The 18,374-nt window shown below is 33.4% G+C and overlaps 1 long non-coding RNA gene across 1 annotated transcript in view; it reads left to right on the top strand.

Moving 5' to 3' along the window:
* Positions 1–2,001: 2,001 nt before the first annotated feature.
* LOC113500023 overlaps positions 2,002–18,374 on the top strand; it is a 32,271-nt gene continuing 15,898 nt past the window's right edge. The window contains exon 1 of the long non-coding RNA XR_003401161.1: positions 2,002–2,387. This is a non-coding gene — a long non-coding RNA (uncharacterized LOC113500023). The remainder of the gene's footprint in view (positions 2,388–18,374) is intronic.

Here is an 18,374-nt window from a genome sequence, read left to right as displayed (position 1 = left end):
AATGAAAGAGGTATACTTAAAGAAAAACCTATGGCCTACTATAAAATGCCTATTGGCTCCTAAGATTTATCCCTTATCTCGTTTTTTTTATTTGCGGTCGGTGCAACATGGCTAATATTTAATTATTAATGTAAAATCTGATCAACAGAGCTAGTATTTTTCAATGAAATCTAGGAATTGGTATTTAGTATTTTTTAATTATACTTGAATTAAGCCAGTTTTAATACCTGGTAGTCCTTTAGCAGCTTTTTAAATTGTGTATTGGTCCGAAATATCAGATCGCATTAACCGAATTCTGTTGTTGAAAAGTCTGCCTTAAGAAACGTTGTAGGGAGATAGCGTACTTCACGACATATACCTCTCACTTCTTCTATCTCTCTTCCACAATCTCTACAGACCAATTTCAAAAGGGGTTTAAATTGGCAGCTGCATGCGTCCAGCGATTATTATTACTAGGCATTGTTACTTAGGTACTGGGTTCAATGCTCGGCTGTTGCTATCCGTATTTGCAGAGGGGTGATCGATTCTGCTTTTAAACATGTCTGGACTGGTCCAGACCATTTGACTGAGATTGGATTTCAATCGTCGTGAAGATATTATTATTTGAGGTATTTTTTTTGCGTATTGAACGAGTTTCTTTAAAAGATAACCGTTTTAACGGACTCGCTACACTGAGGGCTTTATGCAAATGGGCTTAAATAATAAATCTATCTCGGTACCCAAATTTATTACGATCTGTAGTAAAATACATCAATTAATGTTAATAAGAAGGACGACAGTTCCAAAAAGCGTAGCTACTATTGGTTAAAGAAAGAAAGAATGATCGAAATCGGTTCAGTAGGTCCTGAGATTGTACTCCCTACAACGTCACAATATCACAAACTTTATCTCTTTATAATATTAACTATACATTGTAAACTACAAACTTTACATAAAACTGAACATTAGTTACAAAACTTTAAGATACGCTGTGCAAACGTAGCGATGACGCGATTGGTCGGCAGATGTTTAAACATATTAATCAATAAAGCGCTTTATAAGCGACGTTACCGCTTTTTTTGCGCTCTCAAATTTTAATACGACTTTTTTTTAAACATTTCTGTTTTTTTTCATAATTTTAAGTTGTTTAATAGATAAATACCAATATGAGATTTTACTTTTTTGCGGGATTAATTTATCTTTATCTGCCTGTATGGTTACAATCATATTTAGTTGTTTTTCAAAAATCATTATATTTGAAGCACTATGCTACATTTTAGCCAACTAACTACTGCTACTAACTATGCTTTATTTATTCCAGACTAGAAAAAACTATTCACAATTGTTTCAATTTGACAGCAAACGTCAAAATCGAAACTCCATTTCTTGTCCTTGTTTAACATTCGACGATGAAAAGAGAGGGATAGAAACAGTATCCTTGAAACTTCTAAATGCTAAACATTAATTAATTACACGTTACTTCATTGTCTACTGTTACTTATCTAAGTGGTCCAGACAATAGTTTCTCTATAGCAGTACTATAAGTAAAATTCTATCGTGGAAGAAGGACAGCGCCCTATACTTTGGATATATGCGTCCCTTTTCCAGATAAGTCTATTGATCTAAGTTTCTTATTATGCTTAATGTAGTTCTAGATATTATTATTAGGTCCTATCAGTGTCCTAAAGCAAAACCTAGGACTTAAAAGGTACCATTTTAGCAAAAAAGATAATAAAAAAAACGTTATGTATGTCGAAAATGGATTAATGACGTATTTTTTTACAAAATTAGTATACCCACGGTTATGTAATAATTACAACGATACATTTATGCCTCAATCGGATTAATCTTTAAAAAGTTACGGTAAAATAACGGAACCTTCAAAAATACTATTATATATTGCGACAAAATCGGATAAAGCACTCTAAAGTTAGAGCGAAATAACTAAAATCTGAAACATACTCTACTTGAAAAAAAAAGTAAAACATCACGCCATTTCACACGTAAAAAAATCTAAAAAACCAGCAAAAAGAAATATTCCGCTGCAAAATAAATGATGTCTCAAATATAGAACTGTCTTCAAGCGCTTTTGAAAAATGTCGTTATCGCTTCAAGCGCTGTCGGCGCTCAAATTCAATTCCTCCCTTCGACTATTTCTGATAGTCATTGAGCTCCATTCAAAATACGTTTCAGTACGGTCTCCATCTCCAAACGCAACGGACGTGCGTTCTCCATACATAACCATACAAAATTGACACATTTTTTTTGAAATTAACAACGTAATACTCGCTTCCCGCGCGTGTGACTTATTTGACGTAATTTCAACAAAATGGCGGGCGTATTTTTGTGTTTTTTTTCTCGAACGCAAGTGTTGTATCGTTTGTGCCTGTAATAATAGTTGCAAAACGGTGAGTAAGTTACGAAAATAGTTTTTATTTTGTTTGTAATTTTTTTAGAACGATTTTACGCGCAGTTGCTATGCTGAAAGTTTAGAGTGACCATGAGATTTATTTTTTTTTGGGAAAAGTATTAATTGAGCTAATTATTGTTTTGGAATTGAATTGAACTATCACAAACGTTTTATGTTTTCATGATTTTATAGTTTTGTAGTTGCAACAGATGTGCAAACGGACGGAAAATTTAATATTTTGGTAATTTGTGAAATTGTTTTCCTTAAAAGTAAATGGCATAAATACAGTTCTGTATTTAAGAATTAGAGGTAAAATATAAAATATTTGATGTTATAATTTAAAGGGCTTAACAACGAGCTTAATATGAAAAAGCAATAACCGAACAGTGTTATGTTCAAAAATAATTACTAGCGTTAGATACAGTATTTAAAAGCAAGCTAGGCACGTTGGTGCCAAACTCTAATCCCACCAGATTTAATTGAATACCAAATCAAACTATATGTAGTTACTATTTTTCATGTCAAGATCAGATTTTTGACATGAAAAGTATAATTGATTGACATAATGATAAAGAAACTAAAACGTGTAATTTTTATCAGAAATTTCAAAAAAAAAAACTAGTTAAGGGACGGCTTTGAGGGATCCGTATATAGATTGAAGTATTACAATTTATAGAAAGGACTGAGGATAAGCATTGGTCGCCACGCTTGAGAGGAATTTTAATTAATATCGAATTTACATTTACCTTAAGAAAGACAATCTAATCAGCCAAGATAATAACGCAAAGAACTGTCTCTAAGAATTAAATTAAATTCTTCATCAAATCCCTATAACTGTATACTGTATACTAGTTCCACTTTTTGACCAAAAATGCTCCCTAGGAACAACCGAAAAAAAAACGTTTGTCTAAAACAAATCAGTGAAGTAAAGTATAATAGTTATTTTCTGGACATTTTTCCGTTGGTCACGTGTTCCTGTATTGTACTTAATCATGGGTTGCTTTCCTTTATTTCCCTTGAGACAACACTTAGAAAAGAAATTGGGAAGGATATATTTTTTCATGTTATTTTTGACGTATAATAATTTGATAGGATGTTTGTTGGTCGAAATAATATTATTGGTAGAAAAAAAACGTCATCTGTATTGGCTTATGTCAATGATGCAAAATCTTTTATGGCTTTGTAGAATTTTACAGTTAACGAAACCAAAATCAACGTGTGTCTAAAGAGGCATTTTAGAAATATTATTTACAAATGTAATGACTAGGTGCGCGGTTCCAAAAATGTCATTCATATGGAGAAGTACCGGGGAGAAATTCCATAGGTTTACTCTTGAAACCAGAACTAGTATACCAGATAGTTTAATTATTTCTGATACTCTTGATACAAGTCCAATGAATTAGCGAAGTCAAGGGTAAGTCAAGTAGTTCATAGTTAGCCTTTCTTATCACACTAATAAGGATAAAGAATGTTTTCGAAGTCTAAGAATATCTATTCTGTTACATATAAGTCTCTTTCAGGCACTTCTTATAAATCAAACTAGCAAATTTTAAACCATCGATTATCTTTAAATACCAAATCACTTCTTTGTATATCGGCAGAATTCCTGTAAAACTTTTCATCTCGATTCTCGAGCGTCTACTTTCAATCACTCTCTCTATAACTATTCCCAAAATTGTTGCTCTATCAACGAGTTTGGACTGAACTCTAATCTTCTCAAATCCTATCACACATCTCAAATTACATCTTAACAAAGTAGTGCTTGAAATATTTGCTTGCTTGCTTTGTAGCCAAAGCCTGAATACCGCTGATTTGCCATCTAATTTCTAGGAATGGCGCCCTGTTGTCGCCTCATACTCTTGTCATTCGATATTGCTCCCTATACGTCATTCGATATCGTAGCTATAATGTTTCAGTGTCTATTAACCATTAGGTTCAAATTCCCTTACATGATTGTGATGTTATTAATTTGTTTGTCGTCATGAATGAGACAAGTGCCTTGTTATAGAGACTTGAGGTTTTGATGTTTTATTTTGTGTGTTGAATTCCTTAATATTTTACAAAGATACTTAGTCAAATATCGTATAATGTTGATGGTTTTCATCGTTACGCAAAATTTAATATAAAACTAGCTTGAAAATGGCTTAATACATAGAAAATTAATAACAGATTGTTATTAATCCACATTTAAGTACCCAGCAGCAATATAAACCCGCAAAATTCTTCATACAAATAATGCCATCCAAAGTCCAAAACATGTTGCGAAGAGCACCATAACTAATTACTCGGACCCCACAAACCTAGAGCAGAAAACACTTATGTAGGCAGAAAAATCAATTTATTTAAAAGTTCAAGTTCCGCACGCAGGGTCCCCCTCATATCCCATGGGTGTCGTGATAGCCACTAATAGATTACAACTGCTGTAGGCCGGGGCATCCTATTGAAACCTCAACGTCATTGCAACTTCAATAAAACAAGATTTTTAGGTAGGAAGTTGTAGGTAGAATTGTATCGCAGTTTAGTTTTGCGACATATTTTTATCTATATACAAAAGTGTATGGTGTAATTATGTTTAAAACTATGAGCAGTACTAGTTTTTATTTAGAGATACTCTATGGATCGATTAAATAATCAAAATTTTACATAAGCGAGCAAAAATCTTGTAATTCTAAGACTAAAACTTACTAATAAAAGCATCTCAATTAAAACAATGAAAAAAATCAGATTCGCGAAAAATTCTGTCATAATTTCCCAAGAATATCCATCAAAAATGAAAACCGGGGTCACCCTAGTGTACTTTTTTAATTTAATCCTTCCCCCTCCAGTTATAACAAATAGTTGAATGTTTAATTTCAAAGTCGGCATGCGGAGTATGTTGGGTTGAGCGGGGGTGAGCGGGGCGAAGCGGGATGAAACAGGGACGCGTGAGGTTGACGTGAAAACGTCGGCTTGTGAGTACGTGACGCCGTGTATGCGAATATTATCGCGAGCAGATTTTGCTAAATGGTTGAGCTTGTAACTTAAATACTACTGTTATTATTTATACAATTACACTTATACTCGCAGTTCAAAATTGTCTGGACTTGAAAGAAACAGCGATCAATGAATTTGTTTCGATTTTTCTTCTCAGGGTAGTCAGATAGGAAATGTCGACTACAGCCTTCGTAAGAGACATATTAAAGATGATATATCCTATTTAGAATCAACACTCTCGTTTGATTATTACTTTTCGAATTACATTCTATGTAATAACCCGACAAATTCAGAAATATGGCAAAATTGGATGAAAAAATATTAGCTATTACCTCATAAATATTTTTCGTAAATTCTTTGATTTTTTTCACTTAGGTGCATATAGAACAGTTTTCCTTTCATTTCCTTATGATTATTAAAATGCATAAACTATTTGCAATACGTCAAAGACAGGACAAAATATATGTCCTAACATAAGTGACTTTATTTAACTTTTCATTCAATAACTTAATGATTGTCAATGAGTTTTTAGTACCCAAAGTACCGCGATATGTATTGCTCTTTGACCTAATGATAAACACACATACTGACGTATTTTTATCATACTTTATGAATCAATGAACTAAAAACTATTTACTGGGGTCAGTTAGTTCATCTACCTATAAAAACTATCAGTTCACCTAGTAAAGATCTTTTCGGAATAACTCTTTTTATGTCTGAAACTTGGACACCATTTTCAGATTTTATTAAGACCACATACACATATCTCAAGCGAAGTATTTCTTATTAATAGGGTAGATTAGTTTATATTAATATTTAGTGGTTTCTTAGGTTTACGCGAATGTCTGCCCGTGACCATGATACCGGCAAAGGTGTCGAAATTTCGGGAACTAAAATCTAAAATTAAACCGCGATAGAATCCGTAAAAATGTATTAATGTTTACGAGGTGAATAACCAAACTTTTACTTAAAGAAAGTAAAATCTTCCAAGGAGTTTTTACATAACACTCAAATTACAAGTCAACACTATAATTTATTTTTGCTGTATATTAATGACAACTTGCAAAATACACAAAGAAAAAAACTATTCCATACTCAAAGAAGTAAAGATTCTGTCATTTTCAAAGTACATACTCTGCCCTTCTTTCGCCCATTCAATTACGACATTTGACCACCATATTTTTTGCCCATTCAATTACCACATCTGACCATTGGTATAGCGCAAAAATACTGCCTGGACCAGTACCCTGGACATACAAACTGCTATAGAAATCACATTGTGAGCGAACCCTATGGAATCTGCGGAGACCCAATTAACCGTCATTCCCATAGCCCCCATGCTTTTGTCCGGCCACGTGCACGGCAGATGTGCGCACGAGTTTATTTTCGGATGCTAAAGTGACCATGAGGTTTTTTTTTGTAGGATTTTTGTATTTTTTTCGCGGAATTTTGTTGGTCTTTGGGTGGGTAATTTTGCATTGTGGCTTGGAATGCACATTTTGTATTGTTTTACTAGTTTCTGATAAGTTCAATTTTAGAAAATAAAACAAAAAAAAGTACTCAGCATCGGCCTAGCCTTTTCCCAACTATGTTGGGGACGGCTTCCAGTCTAACCGGATTCAGTTAAGTACGAGTGTTTTACAAGGAGCAACTACATATCTGATCTGAGTTATAACATATGCTGTCCCACTATTGAACAAAGGTCTATCAGACTCTGTGCACTGTCTGCTATATACACATTTTTTCTCATAAAAAAATGGAAATAATTTCAATTACAAACTATTTCTTCTTTTCGACACAAAATACTGTCAATATTATTTTACAAGAACGAATAATATTAATATTTATCTCTCGCCTGTTCTTACTATTACAGATAACAATTAACAATTACAAATAAAACTACTTAATCTCTGTTATGTAATAAATGATGTTTACTATCTTTGATACAGACACATTCGTCAGTTACTAAGTTATATACTAAATTCAAGGGCTTGATAGTATGTGAAACATCAAGGTGCTCCATGCTGATAGCCTGAGAGGAGGCTTTAACTACTCCACTGGATATATTTTCGAGATTTTACAAGCCTCCAGTCAGAGATAATAATACTAAAATGTAAATGTATCATAATTGTTCTAAGTCCTCTTTTGATAAGAATGGAGCATTGATCACTAGGCTAAGGAGAGTCAGTCATTCTCGTGTCGGGAGTTATACAAGCATCCAAGTCACAAGCACTTGACAAAGACACCCAGAATCAGAACAAGCATTTTTGGTTCATACCAATGCTTGCGCTACGCGTACATGGGCCCCGCGTCACGTTAAGCATAGTGGGTTTGGCGTGGTGACACATACCACTCGGCCGTTCGCATATAAATAAATAGGTAAAATAACGTCTTCAACGTCACTTAGCTTAGTGTCATTTTTAAATGGCTGCTTAACTCGTCCATCGCCTCCAGACTCAAATAAATATGTTGCGTGTGGTTGCCATGGTAACGCAGGATTGGATCCGGCGAAACCGACACACACATCGACCTATATCAGGAATTAAAGGTTTTAGATTTTATTCGCATAATTAACTTTAATAATAGTTACAGTAACTAGCTATAGTCCTCCAATAAATAGAAAGATATTCAAGTCTATACTAAAGAGAGAGATAGAAGAAAATTAAATAAGTTAGGCCCAAAGTGGGACAGAGACAGCAGATATAATAATAACTAAGACAGTCAATTCATAGTGCTTTAAGATAAGACCGGACACAGCTGTGGGTGAATCAACATTCCCATGTAGGTCTATCGTTTTTATCTAATACATGTGTTTTATTGCGTCTGTCTATAAAAACTGGGTAGGCAGAAGTCTGTTATATTTTAAATATGAAAATAAAATACTTGTATATTTTTCCGTAATGTAAATTTCGAAAAAGTTAATGAATAAAACATTTTATAAATGATTGTTTGATAATTATGATGAAACGTCAAAAATTTCAGTCGTTACGCCGTTTCCAATATTTAACAAATTTTACTTTGGAATAATACCATGTATGAACTACATGAGAAATCTTATATTGAAAACCACAAAATAAGCATGTTTTAATAATATTTTTTTCAAAACCATTACACATTAACACAAAATTACAGCCAAAAACGTTCAAAATACCTAAAAATAAAAAATCTGTCCGTTCGTCAGTCTTCTAAAACCGGGATCATATTGTCACCATAGCAAACAGCTGCAGATCCTACATCCGGGTGTATTGTGTCACACAATAGAACTATATCCTTAGTTTATTTAGAATTATACTCTCCCCATTCATTCAAGATTTTTTATGTACCATATATTTGAATAATTATTAGATTTTGTACCTTAGGTGGCAGTCAATAGGGTGGTTTTTGGGTTGTAGGGCTTGTTATCCACATGTTTAAGTTAGAGTATTTATATATAGTTGTTGAAAAGAATAATATATATTTAAGGTAAAACAATTTTTACTATAACAGTCTCAAAGTTAGAAAAACTTGTATTATGAGCACTAGACAACTCATAAACATACTTATATATTTTTAAATACTTACATAATATAGATAAATTACACCCAGACACAGAACAAAATGATCGTGCTTATCACACAAACATTTATCCTGGGTGGGAACCGAATCCATGACAACGGCATTCAGGGCCATTAACCACTAAAAGCAAACAAAAGAAATATAGGCTCTAATATAAAAATTAAAAACCCTCTCCATATCGAAGTCGAAAATAAAACCAGCAAACCAAAACGAAACTCACTTATACAGTATATTTTTTACATATTACTTAAATATATTTAATAGAAAACCCATTAATTTTATCACTACTATGATATAAGGGCCAACTTAACATTTTCGCTAAATCATTGTTGAAATGGGAACATCAAATTATTATAAGTGGGTCCCTCCCCTCACGAAAAACAACAAATAATATTCCTACATATAATTTTCTTATGTATAATTGTTTTAATTTTTTTTGCAAACTATAAGACGGACGTCTTATAGTTTTTTGTATAATAATGGATACGTATTTTTTAATTCGTCCCGCAAACATAAATTGACCAAATTACAGTGAATGAAACTTACGCGTGACGTCACGATTGAGTATAAATTTTACTCTATCGTTACGTCACAAGCCCCCTCTCCTAAACTTTGAAGCAGTTAATCTTTATCAATTCTAGTTTTCCTGAAAAAGGAAAAAATACGTGTCTAATACTTTTCAATTATCTAACTGAGGGACTAATGAGATTTTTCTTTTAATACCCAGTCATCATCCCTATTGTGTAAAAACTGCTGCGCCAAACTGGATGAAATTTATTAGACCATAGGGAAACAATTTGATAACTACTTATTTGCCGTGCCCGACAGGGTCCTTGTTACGACCTATTTATAAGTTTTACCACCCAAGATGTGGAATGCAGTAAAAGTATTGAGTATATTTCATGTCAATTAAATAAGAATAAACAAATTCAGTTCATCCCGTACTAAGTTCCAATGTTACAAACATAAAAAAACCAACAAAATATAAAAGAATTGACAACCTCCTTCATTTTTAAGTTGGTTTTATTGATCCACTGCACGAATTAGCACTTATAATTTCGTTTACCAAAATACCAGTCTCAATCCAAGCTTAGAACATACATGTACAACACAAATTCCAACAAAATTCGATTCAAAAAAATCCAATACAAATGTTATATTATCAAATACAAGATATCACGCCCGCGTTTGACTGATAACAAGTGGCCTTCATACAGTGATAACACTCCGATTGATAATAAAATTGGGTAACTTTAGACTGACAACTAACGACCAAGTTGTTACGTAGATATAACATACATACAAGTTTAAAATTACCCCTCTTTTAGACCACAGATGCAAAAAGGTTTATTATAAGTTTGACGTGCTGTTTGTGGCATCATAGCCCCGGAACGGTTAGAGCGAAAGTTCTAAAACTGGTTGGATAAAACAAAAATACATTTAATAAATCTAAATACCCACGTTTTTAAATGTCACTCCATTAAAATTTTATCGAAATCAGTCCAACCGTTTTATCGTTGAAAATTGCATTGTCATCAGGTTTGAAGCTACACTGAAAGTTTCAGACTGCTAGCTTATCGAGAAGTGCCTCAAAATTGAGTTACATAAAACAAATACAAAAAACCGGAACGACAAACAAACAAATATGTATTGTTATGTTAGAAATTAACTTAAAATCTTCTTTAGTTTAAGTCGCGATCTTAATTCATGTTTTAAAATGATGACACATTATAATGAATCTTCACATTTAATAGTAACACCAGCTGAGAATGACGTAATGTATCCGCCATTTTGTTGTACCCATGTGTCAAGATGGGACCGTGTTTCATAAACCTTTAACAGATGTGGTTATAATGGGATAAAAGGACTTATGGTGACTTCCTGTGCTAAACAGTGAATTGTCTACTTTTAATATATTAATTCAATTTTTATTTCTTACAGTAGTGATAGCCTAGTGGTAAGACCGCTGGACTGCCAAGCTAAAGATCGTAGGTTCAAATCCCGAAATTCGCTTATATCTTTTTGTATTTATTTGCGAACACATTACAGCAGATATTCCTGCCAATTTTTTTAAACGTCAATATTACATTTTGCAAAAAGATGCAGAAAAATTATCGCTGTTGCTCCTGGAAATGTTTGAAGAAGAAATTCACTTCCCGATGAGCTAGCAGGCTGAAATTTACAGGGTAGCTTCAAACTCGATGACAATGCAATTTACAATAAAAAAAACCTCAGGACCGATTTTGATAAAATTTTAATGGAATGACCTTTAAAAACATGGGTATTTCGATTTTTTTAATTTATTATTCTGTAACCGGTGCCACTTTCAAACTTACCCTTACATGCTCATACTTTTTCATTATTTATAGGTATACAAAGTAAAGAACCCACCATTCGCAACCGCGTTTCACACTTGACCGGGTTTTTTCGTTGCTAAGCCCAAAAGAGGTTCTCAAAGGTATTCCAGTGTATCGAGGGCCTCTTTGTGGCTTTCTTACGGTACAAGATTTGAAGATATTGGCCTTCAAGATGTACCTTCGATTTCACCGTATTTTAGCACCAGTAGGTTGCCAGCAGAATTGAAATCGAGTTAGTACGGCATTCGAAACACTCATAATATTCCAACTTTCACACAACGCCATCTAGTCTCAAACTAAGCAGAGCTTGTATTATGAGTACTAGACAATTGACAAACATACTTATATATTTCTAAATACATACAAATTATAGATAAATACCCAGACACAGAACAAATGATCGTGCTCGTCACCCAACATTTTTCCTGGGTGGAAATCGAAGCGATGTCCTCCGGTATAGCAGTTAGGGCCACTAACCACGAGACCAACAGGCCAGTCTCTAGTTTGAGACTAGATGGCGTTGTGTAGAAGTTGTGAAATATTATTGTATACTAGCTGTTGCCCGCGACTTCGTCCCCGTGGGTAGATGCCCTGTTTTTTTCACATTTTCCATTGTATCTTCGCTCTTATTAGTCGCAGCGTGATGATTTATACCCTAAAGCATTCTTCGATGAATGATCTATTCAACACAAAAAAAAAATTCAGTTCGGACCAGTAGTTCCTAAGATTAGCGCGTTCAAACAAACAAACAAACTTTTTAGCTTTATATTATTAGTATAGATTGTACCTATATTGTTTATACGAAATAACTGTAGTCAAAGCTTGTTAAATTTTGTATCAAATTTTAAAATGTCAGATTTTCTTAATGAGCATTTGTTCTCAACAGTAAAACATTCTTAAACATGGCCTTGAATTTAATTATTAACACATTAGGTCTTCAAAAGTGAGATGATATTAAACTGGTCTAATTTTTCATACCTAATAGGGATGATGACTGGGTATAAAAAGAAAAAATCTCATTAGTCCCCCAGTTAGGTAATTGAAAAGTATGAGACACGTATTTTTTCCTTTCTCAGAAAAACTAGAATTGACAAAGATTAACTGCTTTAAAGTTTAGGAGAGGGGGCTTGTGACGTAACGATAGAGTAAAATTTATACTCAATCGTGACGTCACGCGTAAGTTTCATTCACTGTAATTTGGTCAATTTATGTTTGCGGGACAAATTAAAAAATACGTATCCATTATTATACAAAAAACTACAAGACGGACACTGCAAAAAAAATTGTCATCATCCCTATTATGCATGAGTGAAATGCGACTTTACAGACATTTTTGTATAACAGTAATACTTCACCAATATACTTTTCAATTGTCTACCTATCACAGTTTTTAAGGTGGTGACGGACAGACAGGCCTCAGAAATATTTTTCCGTTTTTAACTGGTTACGGAACCCCAAAAAATCAGCCGAAAAACCAGTTTTTGTAAATCAAAAAACAATTTAAAGCCACTCAGACCCCTAACATTTGTCGTCTCGATCATAACTCGATAGGTGACTATTATTTCACTTACAATAAGTTTCTGCAGCTGCGAGTCGCCCAATAGGCGGAACCCATTGTAAAACAACAAAAGCCGTAACGGTATTTTTAGGGGTCCGCAAATATTATTAGTTGCAAATCTGGTTGGAAAAGGAACTTTTGGAGGTATAATTATTAGTGTAGGTAATACTCAAAGGTAACTTAAAATTAAGTCGCCGTTATATCTAATCTATAAGCTATTTTAGAAATATATAATAAATTAGTGACTTGGTGTTATTAACAGCTTCGGTAATGGCGCCCAACCGTGGGGCAGCTCACAAGCGTGGTGATCAATGCTCGTTCTCCCTATGAGAGGCCTGCAGTGGGACAGTTACAGGCTAGTGTTATTAATTTGAAAAAGTCTACCGTTTTAAATATTAACTAACTGTTACTATAACTAAACAAAAATACCAATTTTTCAAACGATTTCCTCCTTGTTAGCGGAAACCAGGATAAAAATATAAATAATATGTATACACCATTAAAATTATCTTTAAATAAAATTAGCTGATTATTGCTATACAAGTTTTCTTATCATTATTTATACTAGGTATAACATACATACATACATACATACATACATACATACATACATACATACCTACTAATCCTCCTTAATATTATAAACGCAAAAGTTCCGAAAATTAAAAGAATATATATTACTAGCTTTTCGCCCGCAGCTTCGCCCGCGTCGTGGTCGGTTATATCGCGTTTCCAAGAGAACTCCTCAAAAGTCCGAGATAAAAACTATCCTATGTTCTTTCTCAAGGTCAACTCTATCTCTGTACCAAATTTCATTACAATCAGTTCAGTGGTTTAGACGTGAAAGCGTAACAGACAGACAGTCAGAGTTACTTTCGAATTTATAATATTAGTAGGGATACTCTAGTTTCAATATTTAGTAGTGTGAAGATACCGCATGCGAATGATACTTGTGTTTAATTTAAAAACGTGCTCATCTCGAATCGAACTTTGGACCGTCCGTGATTTTATTGGAGATCATTGTATGTTATTAATATTACATACATAGCTCATCATACACAGTATGGTAACATTTGTAACATATAAAGTCAAATTTTTAATATAGTTTTTACTACACTAATTATCAAAATGCGAAAGTGAATGTGTATATTTGTAACCGCTTTACACCCAAACGGCTGGACCGATTTCGATTAAATTCTGTAAGGAGGTAGCTGACGCTTTAGATTAACACATAGCTTAGCCAAGTCTCATTCTAACAAAGAAACGAAATCCTACAAATGTTATAGACGCGCAATGGTGTCCGTTTGTACTTTGTTCCTCTTTTACGCAAAAACCACAGAACTGATTTAGACGAAACTTGGTTCACAGATAGTTTGTAAGCAGGAATAACACATAGGATAGTTTTTATACCGATTTAATGTGGTATCATTTTTGATTTGTAACGGACAAGCCGCAGAGCAAACGCCAGTAAAACATAAACGTCACAACACGAACAAGCAGACAAAAAAAAACAAATTAATACACTCAACCACAATTGGCAGAGTATGAAATACCAAATGCCCAATTCATTGCTTGGCCACTTAAAAAAAAAAAGCACACAGCCCTAAACAGCCAATGTCGAGCGCTCCCGCCGAACCGCGTTCCATTTCCAAATTATTTCAGACATGGCCGCCGTAACGAGGCGAATGGGCAAACAACAGTTGACCCCAATTTTGCCGCTAATGGCGTATCTAGGAACGGTGGCCTGTATTAGAATACGCTCGACTGGGGTTTGCTACGGTTTTTTGTTTTTTTTTTTTGTAATTTTGGAAATCGGTAATCCACTTCTTAAAAGTATTTTTTCGTGACAGGTTAGTAGGTAATTAATTTCTATCTTTTATTGGTACTTATAGTATGCTAGACTGGGGACTGACTATCTAGTCAGGTACACAGGTCAAGTCAGGCCTGTGCTAGGCTTAAAGCCGCCAGGAGCCAGATTCAAGATCAGCCAGGGAGAGGTTTGCTAACGTATGAAAACAATTGCAGGATATTTCGTTTGACGCCGTAGTGGACTTTTTGTATTTAGTTAAAATTCTTCAAGATGAATATACTTACTTCTGAGAAAATAAAATAACGCCTATGGAACCTCCATCTGTCTATTTATAACCTTGTTTTTCACAACACAATACAAAATCAAATCACTCAAACAGTCACAAAAAAAAAATATTTTTGAGAATATTCCTCCCTGCGTTCTATAATAGAGGCCAGTGAACAGGAACATCTATGACATTTATATTTCGATACAAAAACACACTGTTTGTATTGTCTTTATTGCTATTTATGTGGTTGTCTTTATATCTAATATTAATTTTATCGAGTTATCTGGACAATATTTCTTTTACATGAATTGGCACTACCTTTAAACAGAACAGTAACTCATAGCTTGGTGAAATGCATCTAAATCTAATAACACCTCCGAAACGGCTCGACCGATTCTCATGATATTTTATGTGCATATTGGGTAGGTCTGAGAACAGGACAACATCAATTTTCCAGTCCTATTTTTTTTCTCTGAAACTTATTTGATACATTTCTTTTTGATGCAGACAGATTAATTAGAGGAACTCAAAATTAATGACAATGTCTGATGCACTAATGAAAAAAATAAATTTCAACTTTATATACTCCACAATTTAATTCCCGGACACTACAATTCCATTTTCAAAACGAACCAAACGGTTATCTTAAAAAAATAATATCAAATTGAGCTGCCAGTAGCAAACCCTACAATTTATCTTTCCCGCCAACATCGATTCGAAATTCGAATCTTGATTCTGTTACCGACGTACTGACAAATATCGGCTAATCTCGCCAATCGGGTGATCGGGAACGGCGGCCATATTGGTTCTTTATTTGAAAGCATTGGTTGAATGTTTTGACAGTTGTTTTTTGATTTTGTAACTGATTTTGATGAATAGGTAAGGTTAGCTTTTTAATATTAGGTAGTTATTATATAAAGTTTATAATAGGGATAAATTACCTTTCTTAAGATTCAATTATAAATATTAAATAGTAATATCTGGATAGATAGCCTCTTCGGTAAAATAGAAGAAATAAAAACTGACCATCACTTTCGGATTGAGGGAATTCAAATTTAAATTATAATCGATTACTTTTGCCGATTATTCGCGATAAATTTTTTGTATGAACTTTAAACTAAAATCAATAAAGTTAGGAACATTCCAATTATTTTTGACAAATGTAACCGCAAAATCCCAACTACATCCGGTGTATAAAAACTTCTGATTATAATAATAGTATGTGTGTATATTTGTATACCGGAACCCGATAAAGATAGGAAGGGCTGACCTCAAAACGATAAGAATTTAGGCCTTGAATAGTTCCACGTATAATTAAAGAATTATATAAGCAATATGAAATAGCTTCATAAATACGAATTTAGACTTAAAGGCTATTATTAACCTAGACAGGATTTTTTTCGGCAAGAGACGGAAAAGCTAAAACCTTACCACCTTAGCCCACAACTGGGCAAATACCAAGAGAATTAATGGATTATTAAAAGAATCAATAAAAAATCATAACTTTCTATTGTAATTTTAAAGAATAATCTGTCCACAGGCAAACTCATAAACAATTGTTAGTTCAAAAATACAAATAATTATTTTCAGTAAGCACATTTTCAGGGCACTTGACCTCACTTAGGCAACGACGAAAGCCTTCCAAACCGTCCATTCTCATAATTACCGAGCACTGTAAATATTCTACTGAAAAAGTAAATAAAAAAAATAAAAAAACAGATGACAAAGCACGATCATAGCGTAGAACGACCTTTTTAATTAAAAAAAACTCTAATTTCCAAAATGGAGGCCGCATTCGAGATTCAAATTTGAATGTGTTCTTTTTTTAAGGAGCTATTGTTAACGGTTTTGCTGTAAGTAATTGTTTTTGGTTTGATTCGTTTTTTGAATTGTTGTTATTGTTGTTTTTATTTCTTATATAAGGGTTGTAAGCAGAGGGTTTAAGAAACTGGAATATGCCATGTTATTTAGAAAATTATATAGCTCAATGTAAAAAGAACTGTTTTAACGTTAAAAATGTCGTGCGTATTAATTGCTTATTAAATCGACATCTACACACTTAAATACAACTAAGAATAGTTGTTGATTGTATTTCTATCTCTATTTTCCTTTTTAGAGTGACAGGGATAGCACAAATTAAAACTGATTGCATTTTAAAATTCATCAAAATATATTTTCTATTTTATGAGCAAAAATAATTCCTTCATTTCTTTCATAAAAAAGGTGGCATGCCCAGCCGTGTTCAACGTGGACAAAATCTATAGCATGCCTATTTCCTGTAAATAATATGAAGGAATAACAAATAGGCAACAATTTATCCTCTTTCTCGAAATGGCAGCTTCAACGGTCCCTTAGCTCTTTGTAAATAATAATATCAATTTATAACAATCTCGAATTCAAAATTGAAACGATATTTCTTAAAAATAATTACTGTTTAAGTAATATTTATTACCTACTTCTTTATTAAGAATTTTTGATTCATTATTGTTAAGGTTTTAAAAGTGCCTGAAGAACGTCCTTCTTGAAATATAATCTATCTATAACTTCCATCAAAATATACATCAAAATCCGTACCTATCAGTCGATCGATTCCCATGCCTCGAACGTCGAACCAGAAAGCATCGAGTCCCATCACTAGTAACGTTTTAAATACGCAACAATGACGGACATCCGTACGAGTCAATTTGTCGGCGGAAGCAGCCAATCGTGTTCATTCCCGCCAAGCCAAGTGACGCATAGCGCGGCTCCCAGACTCAGGCCTCCATTCAAATCCGTGCCAATCAAAACTTTAAAGTCAATACACAGTTTGACAGCTGTCAAAGTGACAGTTCAGTTTTTTTTTTTGGTGGGGATTCATGCACTCTTGAAATGTTAAATGTATATCTGAAAAAGGCTGAATGTGAAATAGAAAAGGCTAGAAAACATAGTTTAGACATCCTAGTGGAAATATAAGAAGTTATATTAAACTGTAGTCTTCAAATCAAAATAAACCAGCAAACACTGTTGCGTCTGTAACGGATGAATAGAAACAGCTTATAAGGAAATAATCACCGCTCTGTTCTCTATTTCCTACAAAACGAGCATGTTTTCTATTACAAATAGGATCTTACTTATACATTCACAATAACAAGAATCGTTCCAGAATATATTAAAGTGATCAATGAAAACGTACAATAATCTAATCCAGCCATCTTTAAAAAAAAACTACTGAATAAAAATAAGTCTCAAGAAAAGAACACAAAAAATCCGTTAAAATTCAACAAAAACTGGGGCACAAACAGATCGAAATTTCAAATTCAAAAATCGAATCTCAAACGAAAAAATGGAACTTAAATTCGAAAATATAAGAACGAATTCGTAACGTACGGCGTTCGGGATTTGAATTTTAAATTCGAATATGGAACGTTGATAACCGTTGGTTGTCAGTTTGTTGAATGCGAGTATTGTGAACCGATTTCTTAATC

Source organism: Trichoplusia ni, chromosome 13, assembly GCF_003590095.1.
Source record: "Trichoplusia ni isolate ovarian cell line Hi5 chromosome 13, tn1, whole genome shotgun sequence".
NCBI classification, from domain to species: Eukaryota; Metazoa; Arthropoda; class Insecta; order Lepidoptera; family Noctuidae; genus Trichoplusia; species Trichoplusia ni.
This window is presented reverse-complemented; position numbering and strand designations above follow the sequence as displayed.